The sequence below is a fragment of the Hyperolius riggenbachi genome, chromosome 11, assembly GCF_040937935.1.
Source record: "Hyperolius riggenbachi isolate aHypRig1 chromosome 11, aHypRig1.pri, whole genome shotgun sequence".
In the NCBI taxonomy this organism is placed as follows: Eukaryota; Metazoa; Chordata; class Amphibia; order Anura; family Hyperoliidae; genus Hyperolius; species Hyperolius riggenbachi.
In genome coordinates this window covers 107171612-107188140 of record NC_090656.1, presented here as the reverse complement: position 1 = coordinate 107188140, position 16529 = coordinate 107171612, and the positions used below count along the sequence as shown (strand labels likewise).

The following is a 16529-nucleotide window of genomic DNA, read 5'->3' as shown; positions in this document are numbered from 1 at the left end:
CCAGGTTACTTCTTACTGTCCCCCAAAGGTCCCTAAATGACCTTTGCCAGGTCTCCAGGGCTGGGAACGGAGTGGAAGCTATAGGTAATGGGGAAAATTTGGGTGATCTTCCCGTCACTACCTGAAAAGGGGAAAATCCGGAGGACGAGTTTTTTAAGTTATTTTGGGCAAATTCCGCGAACGGCAGAAATCTGACCCAATCGTCCTGCGCTTCAGCCACATAACACCTTAAGAACTGCTCTAACGACTGATTTATTCTCTCAGTCTGGCCATTGGTCTGAGGGTGATAACCAGACGAGAAAGATAGTTTTATGTCCATGAGCTGGCAAAAGGCTTTCCAAAATCGTGAGACAAATTGGACTCCCCTGTCTGAGACTATGTCTTCGGGAATGCCGTGCAATCGAAAAACATGCGTGATGAACAACTCGGCCAGTTCCTGAGCCGAGGGGAGTCCTTTCAAAAGGTACAAAATGGGCCATTTTGCTAAATCGGTCGACCACGACCCAAATGACCGTCATCCCTTCAGACCTGGGAAGCTCGCCCACGAAGTCCATGGACAGGTGCGTCCACGGTTCAGTCGGGGTGGGCAACGGCTGCAAAGTACCGACAGGTGCCAGCCGGGAGGGTTTACTCTTGGCACATGTCACACACTCCTTCACATATTCATTGCAATCTGCTGCCAAGGAAGGCCACCAGGCACATCTGGCTACCAAATCCTGTGTTCTAGATGCCCCAGGATGCCCTGCATTCTTATGTGCATGGAACATCTCTAGAACCTGAAGGCGAAATGGTAGAGGAACGAACAGAACCCCTGCGGGCTTCCCCTCCGGGATGTCCTGCTGAAAGGAAATCAACTTCTCTCTCCAATCTTCCCAAGTTCCAGTGGCTGCCAGTATCAACCTCTGGGGAATTATCGTCTCTGGAATGGAAGGCTGTGCTACCTCTGACTCAAAGCATCTGGACAAAGCATCTGCCTTAATATTCTTGCTCCCCGGGGTATACGTAATAATAAAAGTGAACCTGGAGAAAAATAGCGCCCACCGAGCCTGACGAGGGCTCAACCTCTTAGCCCCCTCGATGTATTCTAAATTTTTATGATCGGTGTAAACCGTGATGGTATGCTCAGCTCCTTCTAACCAATGTCGCCATTCCTCGAAAGCTAATTTGATGGCCAGGAGCTCTCTATTACCAATATCGTAATTCCTCTCTGCAGGGGAGAACCTGCGAGAGAAATACGCGCACGGGTGCATTCTACCCTGTAAGCCTGACCGCTGCGACAGCACAGCCCCCACCCCGACCTCCGAAGCATCCACCTCCACAATGAACGGGAAGGACATATCCACATGTCTGAGGATGGGTGCTGAACAAAAAAGGCCTTTCAGGGTGGCAAACGCATGTAAAGCCTCAGGAGACCAGTGAGCAGTATCCGCCCCTTTCCTGGTGAGATTGGTAAGGGGAGAAATGACCGTAGAATACCCCTTTATAAACCTTCTGTAATAATTAGCAAAGCCAAGGAAACGCTGAAGGGACTTTAGCCCAACCGGCTGTGGCCACTCCAGTACAGCAGAGACTTTAGCAGGATCCATAGACAGGCCCGTGGTAGAAATTATGTACCCCAAGAAAGCGACAGATGTTACTTCAAAGATGCATTTTTCAAGCTTTGCATATAAAGAGTTCTGCCTTAACTGATTCAAAACAAATCTCACATGGTTTCTATGTTCCGAGAGATTGTTGGAGAAGATAAGGATATCATCAAGATAGACTAAGACGAATTTCCCCAACACCTCTCTGAATACCTCGTTAATGAGTTCCTGGAAGACGGCCGGGGCATTACACAGCCCGAAGGGCATTACCAGGTACTCATAATGCCCATCTGGTGTATTAAAGGCCGTCTTCCATTCATCGCTGTGAGGCTTGGTGGTGTATTCTCCACAGTCAGCATGCAACGCATGAGCTGGCATGGAGGAGGTACACACACTAGCACCAGGAAACAGGCTATCCCTAGTATAGTGGAGGGGAGGACTGACTCCAATAGGAGATTGTGGCGCACAGAGCCGGTGCAGATCTGACAGCCACAAACAATGCTTTCGTTATAACGTCTCAGCGCAAAGTAGCGCTGAGCGCACAAATCAGAACTGAGGAGATCAGGACAGGTAGACAGAATGAACGCTTGCTAGCTAGCGGCTACTTAGCGACAGCAAGCGTCCAAAACCAGACAGACTGGAAAGAGGCAGCCAATGCGCTGCGGCGATGGCGTGCCTCACAAAGACAGGACAGGACAGTCAGGAAATAGCAGGATCGAGATAGATGAACGTAACACAGATAAATATACAATAAGTATGTTTTCCTAGCGTATTACAATTACAGCTATCAATGAAACTATTTGTAACGTCTGACTAACATATGTATATATCGGCAATGAACCGATATATGACATAAGCAGGAACGCTGACTAGGACTGGAGTAATACAGGGGACAGGACTCAGAAGGATTCGCTATCTCTTCGCAGAGATGAACGCAATCCACAAACGGTAACAGAACAGGATTCAGAAGGATTCGTTATCTCTTCGCAGAGATGAACGCAATCCACAAACAGTAACAGAACAGGATTCAGAAGGATTCGTTATCTCTTCGCAGAGATGAACGCAATCCACAAACAGAACCAGGAGCAGGGTAACTACCTCAGCACGGGTGGTCACGGTACGCGCAACCTACCAAAACGTGCTGGAAAGCTGACTAACTGCACACAGGATATAAACAGTTCGTGTACGTATACATCAGCGACACTGATGTATTAACGTAACACAAATACAAGGAAAATAATAAACGTGCTGGTATGCATATATATTGGCAATGAACCAATATATGATGCAAAGACCAGCAAAGTATCTTTATAACAAGAAACACGATCGGGGGCTAAAGCGACAGCAAGACTGACTTACACTGAAGCTATGAAAACCCAAGGAAACCCTGCAGGAAGCAGATCTTTATACTGAGGTCATCCAATGGGAGCAGACATGCAGATTCCCACACAGGTGAATGATAATCAGTCACAAGCTGACAGCAGGGAAAGACAGACAAAGCTATGCAGCTTGCATGGAAATAGATCAGAACTGCCTGAGCTGCAGCACTACTACTTCCAGCAATAGCTGCTGCAGCAGCGATCATTACAGTACCCCCGCCCTTAAAAGCGGATTCCAGACGCTTTTCAAAACTGAAATTCCCAACAAAACAGTCTGACTGATAATTCATGATGACCGGGACAGCCCGGCAAGACCGAATTCCAGAATCAGTCCCCACAAGACTGGACCCATCAGAACCAGAACCTACAGAACCATGCCCATCAGTACTACAAGCCCCAGTGTGACACCCATCAGAACCATGATTTCCAGAAGAAAGCCCTCCGAAATTCCCTGAGCGATACCCACCGCCTTCCAGGAACCGTTCAGAAGCGCCAAAGCCTTTGCAATGCCCACCGGTACTGTCTTTACCAACACAAAACCCACTGTTGAACCAGTCCAAGGCACCAGGACAAGTTTTCTCAGAGACCTCCCAGAACACCTTGAAGCTCCAAAGAGATCCCCATAGGTCAGAACGCCCCTTAGGCTCACATGGAGGACTATCAAGAACCCCTATGGAACCTAGGGCAATTCCCGAGTCAGGGCCACAAGGACAAACATCAATATCAGGGCTTTCAGGGACCAGAACCATCTCTGGGCATGCAGGCAGACTGGCAACAACAGAACGTGTTCCCACTAAGGAAGCATCAGAGCACGCTAACACCTTAGACACACTTGGGCATTCTGGCACACAAAGAACATCTGGGCACACCGGCACAAGAGAAACCTCTGGGCATGTCAAGGAACTGTGAGCCTCAGGGTCAGCCAAGACAGGACCAAAACCAGGACTGGCCAAAAAAAAATCATCATGACTAAACTTCGCAACTACTGGACTTTTACACGAGAATGCTGGATCAGACTTAGATGTCGCTGATTCCAGCAAAGTCAGTAACAAATCAAATTCAGGGGCACTAACAAGACAGGACAAATCTTCTGATGTATGCACTGAACCAGATAGGGACTCCACAACTACCTCTGGACTGGACAGAGACTCATTTAATACACTGGATTGGAGCTCATGAGGCGCTGCAGAACAAGTCAGTATTGCAGCAGCCCCCACTGGACTAGGCAAAACTGAGGAATTCCCTGGACAGGAAGGGGACTCTGGAGCCTCTGCCACAGCGGCCAGAGAACCAGAATCTTTCAGGATACAGGGCTGGGTTTCAGGAACACTCATCAGACCGGACTGAAATTCTGAGATTTCTATTATTTTGACCAGAGAATCAGAATTATCCATGTTACAGGGCAAGACTTCTGAAACATTCAGAGGACAGGGCTGGAGTTCCTCGGCTGTTACAACACTGGAGAGGGACTCAACATTGGTTAAATCAGACTGTGTACAGGGCAAGGTATCTAACACACTTGCTGACGAGGACAATATTTCAATGGCTTCTGCTTTGCTGGGCAGAAATTCATCAAGTTTTATTAGAGCAGACTGTAATTCCAAAACAGCTGCTAGACAAGTGAATATTACTGCAACACCAACTGAGGTAAGCAGTGCCTCAGACCCTTCTGCTAGAGGGTTTGAAATATCCAAAGTACTGGGTGAAGCATAAGACTCTGCGACCACAGCTTCACTGGACAGGATCACTGAACAGTCCATATTGCAGGGCAAAACCATGGAAGCACCTGCTGGACAGCATAATGATTCTGTGACCTGAGTTTCATTGGAGAGATCTACTGCACAATTCATGGTACAGGGCAAATTTATTGGAACATTTTCTGAACAAGGTAATAATTCTGCGATTTCAGGTTCACAGAGCAGATGCTCTGAGCTATTCATGAAACTAGAGCGAGGTGTAGAAACAGGAAGATCAAGACACAATGTTTGCGCATCTGAATCACCATTCATTTGTAAAATTGGAAAATTCAGATGCTGGGGTTCTGAGGTGTCTAGACAGGATTGCTGGGACTCGGAAACTGATGTAGTGCATCTATTGGCATCTGCTGGATCAGACAGGAGTTGAACTTTATTAACACAGGTAATTTCTGCAGAAGTGTTTGCAGAGACAGGCAAGATTTTTCTGGTGTCTGTTTCACTGAACAAAGAGTCATGAGTACTGGCTAGGCTGGACTCGGAAGTCAGCAGGACCTCTGGATTCTCTGCTGAGAAATTTGCGCAGGGCAAGGTTAAGAATGTATCAGTGGCTTCTGTTTTACTGGTAAGTAACACTGAGTTATCCATGGTACAGGGTGGAATTGCAGGAACTTCAATTTCATCCAAAAAGAGCTCCGAATCACCTGCTGAATCAGCGAAAGGTGCTGAAGCAGGCGGGTCAGAACGCCATATTTGCGAATTCGGAGTCACATAAAAATCATCCAAAATCAGTTCCCACACATCAATCAATGGAGCCACAAAGTCATACCCACACACACCAGTTTTTATTAGGTTATAGGCAGACTTAATGCATGCATTCAATACTAATTCACTTTTTGCACTGTAAAATTGACAAAATGAACTTGAATCATTCTTCCATTCATTGACCAGAGCTTCCATCTCTCCTTTCTCAAATGGAGGATTCCAAGCATACTTAACAGGCAGATCATGGTTTGCAGATATGATTGTAGCAGGGACATATATTGGGTTAATTAGCAGGTGATTGGCAGATTCCTTATTCCTAAGAATCTCCAATACCTGTAGCAAGTGCTGAACTGTAGTGTATGCAAACTTTCCTTGCTTCACAAATAAGTTGATTTGTTCAATACTCTGTAATATCTCCTCATAATCATACTCAGATAATTCTTTTAAACAAAAATCTTTATTTTCCCTAGCCAGGGAGGAAAGTTCATTAGTAGTTTCATAAGTCCATTTAACTCCCCTGAAAGACAATTGCATTTCATTATCTGTTAATGGCAGAATCTCATTATAGGTCTCAGTCGCTAAGGATAACGACTCTGCAGATCGGACACGTTTCTTAGAACGTTTGCGTTTGGCCTTAGACCCTGCTGTTTTCCCTGCTGTTCTTGGTGATTTATTCAAGGCTGCAGGAAAATTATCAGTAACACTTTCTGCTTGCTGAACATTTTTGCAAGCAATTCAAGGAGTAGCTGATTGACCTGCTGCCAGGAGTTCATTAAGAGGAAAAGGCAATGGATCTATGCGCAACCAGTTATGGATCACAAACGCTAGAAATTCCAGCGGTCTCTCTTTCAAATCGGAATGATTGAGAACATCAAATGCCCACTGGAATAATTCCCCTTTAAACAAAATATAACTTAGTTGGAGTGCCCAGGTTGAAACAGGAGTCGCTTGGAGATCAGGATTGGTCAGGAACCTGGCACATTCAGAGAAAAACTCATTTTCTGTTTCAGAGCTAAGTTCTTCAAATTTCTTAAAGGAACAGGAACCATAATTAACAGTGTCATACTTTCTGGGAATCCCCCCCACAATGGGGATTGGTAATGGGGTTTTCATAATGTAAGGCTTGGTGGTGTATTCTCCACAGTCAGCATGCAACGCATGAGCTGGCGTGGAGGAGGTACACACACTAGCACCAGGAAACAGGCTATCCCTAGTATAGTGGAGGGAAGGACTGACTCCAATAGGAGATTGTGGCGCACAGAGCCAGTGCAGATCTGACAGCCACAAACAATGCTTTCGTTATAACGTCTCAGCGCAAAGTAGCGCTGAGCGCACAAATCAGAACTGAGGAGATCAGGACAGGTAGACAGAATGAACGCTTGCTAGCTAGCGGCTACTTAGCGACAGCAAGCGTCCAAAACCAGACAGACTGGAATGAGGCAGCCAATGCGCTGCGGCGATGGCGTGCCTCACAAAGACAGGACAGGACAGTCAGGAAATAGCAGGATCGAGATAGATGAACGTAACACAGATAAATATACAATAAGTATGTTTTCCTAGCGTATTACAATTACAGCTATCAATGAAACTATTTGTAACGTCTGACTAACATATGTATATATCGGCAATTAACCGATATATGACATAAGCAGGAACGCTGACTAGGACTGGAGTAATACAGGGGACAGGACTCAGAAGGATTCGCTATCTCTTCGCAGAGATGAACGCAATCCACAAACGGTAACAGAACAGGATTCAGAAGGATTCGTTATCTCTTCGCAGAGATGAACGCAATCCACAAACAGTAACAGAACAGGATTCAGAAGGATTCGTTATCTCTTCGCAGAGATGAACGCAATCCACAAACAGAACCAGGAGCAGGGTAACTACCTCAGCACGGGTGGTCACGGTACGCGCAACCTACCAAAACGTGCTGGAAAGCTGACTAACTGCACACAGGATATAAACAGTTCGTGTACGTATACATCAGCGACACTGATGTATTAACGTAACACAAATACAAGGAAAATAATAAACGTGCTGGTATGCATATATATTGGCAATGAACCAATATATGATGCAAAGACCAGCAAAGTATCTTTATAACAAGAAACACGATCGGGGGCTAAAGCGACAGCAAGACTGGCTTACACTGAAGCTATGAAAACCCAAGGAAACCCTGCAGGAAGCAGATCTTTATACTGAGGTCATCCAATGGGAGCAGACATGCAGATTCCCACACAGGTGAATGATAATCAGTCACAAGCTAACAGCAGGGAAAGACAGACAAAGCTATGCAGCTTGCATGGAAATAGATCAGAACTGCCTGAGCTGCAGCACTACTACTTCCAGCAATAGCTGCTGCAGCAGCGATCATTACAATCGCCCTCTCTTATGCGTATCAGGTTATACGCGCCCCGCAAATCTAGTTTGGAAAAGATCTTAGCGTCTGTAATTTGTGTGAACAGATCGTCTATCAGTGGCAGAGGATAGCGATTCTTCACGGTAATTTTGTTAAGGCCGCGATAATCAATGCAGGGTCGCAGACCTCCGTCTTTCTTTTTAACAAAAAAGAAACCGGCTCCGGCAGGTGAGCGGGATGGGCGAATGAAACCCTTGGCCAAGTTTTCACGGATATAATCCTGCATGGCTAATTTTTCGGGTCCCGACAGATTGTACAAATGACCCCGGGGAGGTACACAACCTGAACGGAGGTCAATGGGACAATCGAAATGGCGATGTGGGGGCAACTTGTCTGCTGCTTTGGGACAGAACACATCGGAAAACTCGGAGTACTGGTCGGGTACTCCTTCCACCTGAATTCTGGTTTGTCCCAGGGTCAACTTTCCCAAACACCGCTGAAAACAACGAGGTGACCAAGTGGTTAACTGACCCGTGGCCCAGTCTATTTGAGGTGAATGGACTTGCAACCACGGCATGCCTAGGATAATCGTGGAGGTTGACATGTGCAATACAAAAAATGATAATTGTTCCCCATGCAGTACCCCTATGGTGACTTTTACTTCTGGAGTCTGGGATAGAGCACGATTCCGTTGTAGAGGGGAATCATCTACAGCCGTGACCTGAATGGGGGGCCTCACAGGGGTGAGGGGAATACCCAACTTCTGAGCGAATTCAAAATTCATAAAATTGGCCGCTGAACCAGAATCAATAAATGCCTCAGTGGCCACCGACTTATTCTCCCATGTAATCGTACAGGGAAGCAGTAATTTCTTTTCTTTAAGGGGTGAAAATTGTGTGCCTAGGGTGTCACCCCCCACTACTCTTAGGCAAACTCGTTTTCCGACTTGTTCGGGCAGTTTCGCACCCTATGCCCTGCTGCTGCACAATACAGGCATAGCTGTTCCGACATTCTCCGCCTTCGCTCCACCTGGGTCAGTCTCGATCGACCAATCTGCATTGGTTCGGGCGGAGGCAAGGCCGGAAAGGGTGAGATAGGCGGAGAAGGTGTTACTAGGGGTGTAGCGGATGGTGCCGCATACGAAGTCACCCTGACACGGTGACTGCCCCTAGCCTGCCTCTGATGGCGTAGCCTACGATCAACTCGAATGGCCGATGATATGGCCTCATCAACTGTCTTGGGCTCGGGAACGGTCAACAGTAGATCGGAGACCTCCTCCGACAACCCAGACAAGAAGTAGTCCATCAGGGCAAAATTGTCAAATCTAGCGGTGACTGACCACCTACGGAACTCTGCCGCATAATCCTCGACCGAACCTCCGCCTTGCCGCAAAAGTTTGAGCTTCCGCTCAGAGGACACGGCAAGGTCAGGGTCCTCGTAAATTACGGCCATGGCCTTAAAAAATACCGAGGTCAGAGCTGTATCGGTAGAGGGCAGGTTATATGCCCAGGACTGGGAGTCACCAGTCAGCAAGGTTTTAATAAAGATGACCCGTTGGGTCTCAGTCACCGAGGATCGGGGTCTCAACTCGAAATATGACAGCACTCTACTCCTGAAATTCCGGAAGTCAGATTTGTGGCCGGAAAATTTGTCAGGTACAGGCATACGTATGTCGTCACTAGGAGGGGATCGCACTGCATCAACTGACGTCTGGAGGGTTCGCACTGAGCCTGATAAGGCATCGATTAAGGCTTTGTGCTGGCCCAGTGCTTGATGGATACTGTCCACCGAAGTGGCAAGCGCAGTCAGAGGATCAGTGCGTTCCATCTGTCTTTTGGGTCTGGCGTTCTGTAACGACCGGTGAAGCACAGAGAGGTCTGATTACCGGTGATCTGCAGTATCACAGGAAATACAGACGTATACCAGATTATATGTGATCTGCAGTATCACCGATAATCCAATATACTAGCGAACCTCTGGTCACCTGAGTAGAGTGTTGTGATTGGTGCAACAGTAATACAGAGGACAAGCCTCAGTGCAGCAAGGAGAACTGCACAGATTCCTTCCGCAGATCTGAGCTCTCCAAGACGGGAGGAGTCAGACTTACAGTAGGAAGGACAGACTGAAAGTAACCTTCAGGAGGAAGGATCACTAACAGAGCGAGGACCCGCCTCTAACAGTAAGGTCGGTTCTCGAGGTCGGGCAAGCCAGGTCGTACACACACGGACAGATAAAGTACAAGATCAGGAGGCAAAGGCGGAGTCAAAGTACAGGCAGGGTTCAGCAACGGGGTATCAGATATATCGGGGTACAAAATCAGGAGGCAGAAGCAGAGTCAAGGAACGAGCCGGGGTTCGGCAACAGAGTATCAGAAATATCGAGGTACAAGATCAGAGTTCAGGAGAATAGTCGAGGCAGGCAAAAGTCAAAACAGATAATCACAATCAAACTAGTACTTTAAGCTATCAACAGAATCTAGCTTAGTGTAGGATTACAGCTCCAGCTGGTCCCGGCACACTAACGGATCTGACTACGGATCTGGGTGCTCCCACGTATGTGATCGCAACGCCAGACAAGATATGAGTGAACAGCCGGCAGTATATATACTCATACGTGTCCCCCAGCACCTCCCTGATTGCTGGACCAATGGGGAGCGGAGCTGGAGTCTGCTGACCTGCCTGATCAGCTGACTCTCTCCCGGATGTCATAAAGCTTGTTTGAGTGCGCGCGCGCGCGTCACTCTAAACCCTGTGGGACTACGAGTCCCAGCTACAGCAGCCCCGCTCTGCGGTGTCTCCGCAGCGGGGACATGTGCGCGAACCGCCGCGTCCAACGCGGCAGTTTCGCCGCGTTGCACAACATGCTGCACGGAGGCAGCCGCCTCATGATGTAAAGAGGCGGCTGCCTCTCCGTGTGATGCGGAAAGAGCCGCCCGCCGCTGGCTCATGGCGGCGGCTCTTCCGCGATTCCTCACAATATGCGAGTATATACAGTATGCAGAAAACCTTGTGCTAAATGTTAAGATGTGCTTCTTCTTTTGCACCATTCCTTGCAAGATGAAAGTGGCAGGCTGGCAGTAAAGCCTTTGCTGCTTTAAGAAATAGATATTTTTGCTTAAAAGGAACCCGAGGTGTGAGACCTATGGAAGCTGCCCTATGTATTTCCTTTTAAACAATACCAGTTGCCTGGCAGTCTTGCTGATCTTTCTGGTCACTGGGGTCTAAATCACACACCTGGAACAAGCATGCAGCTAATCTTGTCAGATTTGTCTTAGACATCTGATCTGCATGCTTGTTCAGGGTCTATGGTTTAAAGAATTAGAGGCCGAGGACAAACAAGACAGCCAGGTAATGTGCATTATTTAAAAGAGAAATAAGCATGTCAGCCTCCCAATCCCTCCCACCTCGAGTTCCCTTTAACAGTGAATGAAAGATTTGAAGGGTGAACATCAAGATAACCCAACCAAGTCAAGTTCTGAGAACACTGCTTGCTGAACTCATCCCTCTTGTACCCTTTGAAGAAGCCACTGCTTCATGTGTCAGCTTTCTGGGTAAATGTGTTCCCCTTCCTTCCCTTCTTTCCATGTAGCTAGGCTCACTTACTAATGTATAGCCAGTACCTTCACATTTCTAGGCCTCCAGCCGTTTGTTGAGTACATGGGTTTGTCTAGCATTCCTGTTATTGGATTTTTATGAGAGTTTTCTAGGGTATGTATTCTCTGCGAAGTCTGTTGAGTGGAAAGATCTTTGTTCAAGAGTGCACTATTGGACATCTTTGTGTAAGTTCCAGAGCTGCCTGATTGTGTGTATTTCAATCCAAACGTAATTGACCCATGCACAGATTACAGTAGCTGAAGGCAATGCTAAGTATCCCCATGCATCAACGATGAAGATGCTGGCAATAAGACGAGGTGGCCGAGTGGTTAAGGCAATGGACTGCTAATCCATTGTGCTCTGCACGCATGGGTTCAAATCCCATCCTTGTTGAGCTTAGTATCCCAAAGCAAATGTTTTCTTCTCTGGCTCCCCTTGGAAAGAAGCCCATGCCATGCAAAATAGAAAAAGACACCCACTCTAGAAAGCTAGGCAAGTTTGGGCAGTTGAGCCGGTCAGTCTCTTTCAGCAAGCTCTCTGACGTATGCAGATGGCAGCAGAAAGTGCATTTCAATCGCAACTCTCAAGCTCTTTTATTTTTCCCATGCAAGTGCAAATAAATAGCCATTCTCCGGGGAATATTGCCTTCTAGAAGTAGTGGAACTGGAGCTGTCACTGTAGCTAGTCAAAAAAAAAAAGACGGCGGCATAGATACCTGCCCCCTTCTTCTCAGTTCCACCTGTTTTTAAAGGGAAACCATTGCAAGACACTGCTGAGAGTTGAACTCAGGATCTCCTGTTTACGAGACAGGCGCTCTAACCAACTAAGCCACAGTACCCCAAACCTCCAGCTAATTCATCCCAAGTCCATAGCAGCAGTTGCATATCATCCTTGTCAGCTGACCACTTGGATGATCTGTTCAGTACCAGTATCGGCTAGTAAGCTGCTCGTCATCACACTTAATGTACACATAGAGAAATCATATCATGATCAAAGGTTCTTCCTTCTATGTTTTGTTTTTAAAGAAATATGCAGAAAACCTTGTGCTAAATGTTAAGATGTGCTTCTTCTTTTGCACCACTCCTTGCAAGATGAAAGTGGCGGGCTGGCGGTAAAGCCTTTGCTGCTTTAAGAAATAGATCTTTTTGCTTAAAAGGAACCCGAGGTGTGAGACCTATGGAAGCTGCCTTATGTATTTCCTTTTAAACAATACCAGTTGCCTGGCAGTCTTGCTGATCTTTCTGGTCACTGGGGTCTAAATCACACACCTGGAACAAGCATGCAGCTAATCTTGACAGATTTGTCTTAGACATCAAATCTGCATGCTTGTTCAGGGTCTATGGTTTAAAGAATTAGAGGCCGAGGACCAACAAGACAGCCAGGTAATGTGCATTATTTAAAAGAGAAATAAGCATGTCAGCCTCCCAATCCCTCCCACCTCGAGTTCCCTTTAACAGTGAATGAAAGATTTGAAGGGTGAACATCAAGATAACCCAACCAAGTCAAGTTCTGAGAACACTGCTTACTGAACTCATCCCTCTTGTACCCTTTGAAGAAGCCACTGCTTCATGTGTCAGCTGGCTGTGTAAATGTGTTCCCCTTCCTTCTCTTCTTTCCATGGAGCTAGGCTCACTTACTAATTGTTATGATCATGTCTGCAGCGTTTACTGCTGGCTGCAGTGGTATTGTAACCCAAGCAGTTCTGATGTCATTACATGCATTTTCTTGCATAGTTTGGTTTGCACTTAAACTAGTTGCTGATTCCATCTGCAGTCACTCTGAAATTAATGACAGTTTAACATGCTCTTGTGTAAACAAACATTGTCTGCTGCAGTGGAGGGGCAGTCCCTTTCCTGCAGGCTGCATATCATTGTCTGCCTTTTCCTGCTATCAGCCTGTGATTAATTATCATTCACTTGTGTGGGAATCTGCAGGTCTGCTCCCATTGGATGACCTCAGTATAAAGAACTGCTTCCTGCAATGTCTCATGGGCTACCATAGTCTCAGATTCTATCTGTTACTCTGCTCGTGCCCCACCTCGTTCCTGGTCCGTGTGGACTGCGCTGACTCCTGCGAAGGGGTCAGCGAGTCCTCCTAGTTCTGCTCTTGTTCTAGAAGTTGTTACTTGCTTGTCTTGTGTCATATATTGGTTCATCGCCAATATATACGCATACTTGCGCATTTTGTTATTTTCCTTGTATTCGTGTTACGTTGATACATCAGTGTCGCTGATATATACGTACACGAACTGTTTATATCCTGTGTTCCGTTAGTCAGCGTTCCAGCACGCTGAGCTAGTTATCCTGTTCCTGGTCCCGTTTGTGGATTGCGTTCATCTCTGCGAAGAGATAGCGAATCCTTCTGAGTCCTGTTCCCTGTATTACTCCAGTCCTAGTCAGCGTTCCTGCTTATGTCATATATCGGTTCATTGCCGATATATACATATGTTAGTCAGATGTTACGAATAGTTTCATTGATAGCTGTAATTGTAATACGCTAGGAAATCATACTTATTGTATATTTATCTGTGTTACGTTCATCTATCTTGATCCTGCTATTTTCTGCCTATCCTGTCCTGTCTTTGTGAGGCACGCCATCGCCGCAACGCATTGGCTGCCTCATTCCAGTCTGTCTGGTTTTGGACGCTTGCTGTCGCTAAGTAGCCGCTAGCTAGCAAGCGTTCATTCTGTCTACTTGTTCTGATCTCCTCAGTCCTGGTTTATGCGCTCAGCGCTACTTTGCACTGAGACGTTATTACGAAAGTGTTGTTTGTGGCTGTTCGGATCTGCACCGGCTCTGTGCACCACAATCTCCTATTGGAGTCAGTCCTCTCCTCCACTAAACTGGGGATATCCTGATCCCTTGTGCTGGTGTGTGTACCTCCTTCACGTCAGCTTATGTGTTGTATGCTGACTGTGGAGATTACACCTCCAAGCTTAACATTATGGTAGCCCCATTACCAATCCCCATTGTGGGGGGGGTTCCCAGCAAAAATGACACTGTTTGTTATGGTTCCTGTTCCTTTAAGAAATTTGAGAAGCTCAATTCTGAAACAGAAAATGAGTTTTTTTCTGAATGTACCAGGTTCCTGGCCAATCCCGAGCTCCAGGCTACTCCTGTTTCAACGTGGGCCCCCCAGCTAGTTTATGTTTTATTTAAGGGAAGATTGTTTCAGTGGGCCTACGATGTCTTGGATCATACCAATTTAAAAGAGAGACCACTGGAATTTCTAGCGTTTGTGATCCATAACTGGCTGCGCAAAACCGATTTGCCTAGCCCTTTTGATAAACTCCTGGCAGCTTGTCAATCAGCTGCTCCTTCTACTGCCTACAAAAATAATCAGCAAGCAGATAATTGTTCTGATAACTTTTCTTCTGCTAAGGCAGCAGGGTCTAAAGCCAAACGTAAACGCTCCAAAAGAAAAGCGTTACAATCAGCGGAGTCGTTGCCCTTGGCGACTGCGCATCAGATCTGTAATGAGACTCCGCCAGTAGCAGATAATGAAATTCAGTCACCATTCAGGGGAGTCAAATGGACCTATGAAACTACTAATGAACTTTCATTGCTAGCCAGGGAAAATAAAAGTTCTTGTTTAAATGAATTATCTGAATATGATTATGAAGATATATTACAGAGTATTGAACAGATCAATTTATTTGTGCAGCAAGGGAAATTTGCATACACTACAGTTCAACACTTGCTACAGGTATTGGAGATCCTTAGGAATAAGAAATCGGCCAATCACCTGCTAAATAACCCAATGTATGTTTCTGCCACTAACACATTTGCAAACTATGATCAGCCGGAATGCTCAGCTGTTAAATATGCATGGGATCCTCCATTTGAGAAAGGAGAGATGGAAGCCCTGGTCTATGAATGGAAGAAAGATGCAAGTTCATTTTGTCAGTTTTACAGTGCAAAAAGTGAATTAGTATTGAATGCATGCATTAAGTCTGCCTATAACCTAATAAAAACTGGTGTGTGTGGGTATGACTTTGTGGCTCCATTGATCGATGTGTGGAGAATGATTCTGGACGATTTTTATGCGATTCAATCAGTTGATACCAGGGAAGACACACTGTCAAGTGGAGATTGTTCCACTTCCTCAGTTCCTGAGGACTCGCCTGCTTCAGCACCTTTGGCTGATTCAGCGAGTGATTCAGAGCTCCTTTTGTGTGAAATTGAAGTTCCTGTAATTCCACCCTGTACCATGGATAACTCAGTGTTACTTCCCAGTAAGACAGAAATTACTAATACTTCCTTAATCTTGCCCTGCACAAATTTCTCAGCAGAGGACCCAGAGGTCCTGCTGACTTCTGAGTCCAGCCTAGCCAGTACTCATGAGTCTTTGTTCAGTGAAACAGACACCAGAAAAATCTTGCCTGTCTCTGCAAACACTTCTGCAGAAATTACCTGTGTTAATAAAGTTCAACTCCTGTCTGATCCAGCAGATGCCAATAGATGCACTACATCCGTTTCTGAGTCCCAGCAATCCTGTCCAGAAATCTCAGAACCCCAGCATCTGAATTTTCCAATTTCACAATTGAATGGTGATTTAGATGCGCAAACACTCTAGTTTCATGAATAACTCAGAGCGTCTGCTATGTGAGTCCAAAATCGCAGAATTATTACCGTGTTCAGAAAATGTTCCAGTGAACTTGCCCTGTACCATGAATTGTGCAGTAGATCTCTCCAATGAAACTCAGGTCACAGAATCATTATGCTGTCCAGCAGGTGCTTCCATGGTTTTGCCCTGCAGTGTGGACTGTTCGGTGATCCTGTCCAGTGAAGCTGTGGTCACAGAGTCTTATGCTTCACCCAGTACTTTGGATACTTCAAACCCTCTAGCAGAACAGTCTGAGGCACTGCTTACCTCAGTTGGTGTTGCAGTAATATTCACTTGTCTAGCAGCTGTTTTGGAATTACAGTCTGCTCTAATAAAACTTGATGAATTTCTGCCCAGCGAAGCAGAAGCCATTGAAATATTGTCCTCGTCAGCAAGTGTGTTAGATACCTTGCCCTGTACACAGTCTGATTTAACCAATGTTGTTGAGTCCCTCTCCAGTGTTGTAACAGCCGAGGAACTCCAGCCCTGTCCTCTGAATGTTTCAAAAGTCTTGCCCTGTAACATGGATAATTCTGACTCGCTGGAA

The 16529-nt window shown here is 46.2% G+C and overlaps 2 non-coding genes across 2 annotated transcripts; one reads left to right on the top strand and one right to left on the bottom strand.

Moving 5' to 3' along the window:
* Window positions 1–11687: 11687 nt before the first annotated feature.
* Window positions 11688–11769, top strand: TRNAS-GCU (transfer RNA serine (anticodon GCU)). Its single transcript has one exon. It is a non-coding gene; the product is annotated as a tRNA-Ser (tRNA).
* A 371-nt stretch (window positions 11770–12140) lies between these two features.
* On the bottom strand, window positions 12141–12214 carry TRNAT-CGU (transfer RNA threonine (anticodon CGU)). Its single transcript has one exon. It is a non-coding gene; the product is annotated as a tRNA-Thr (tRNA).
* Window positions 12215–16529: the final 4315 nt, after the last annotated feature.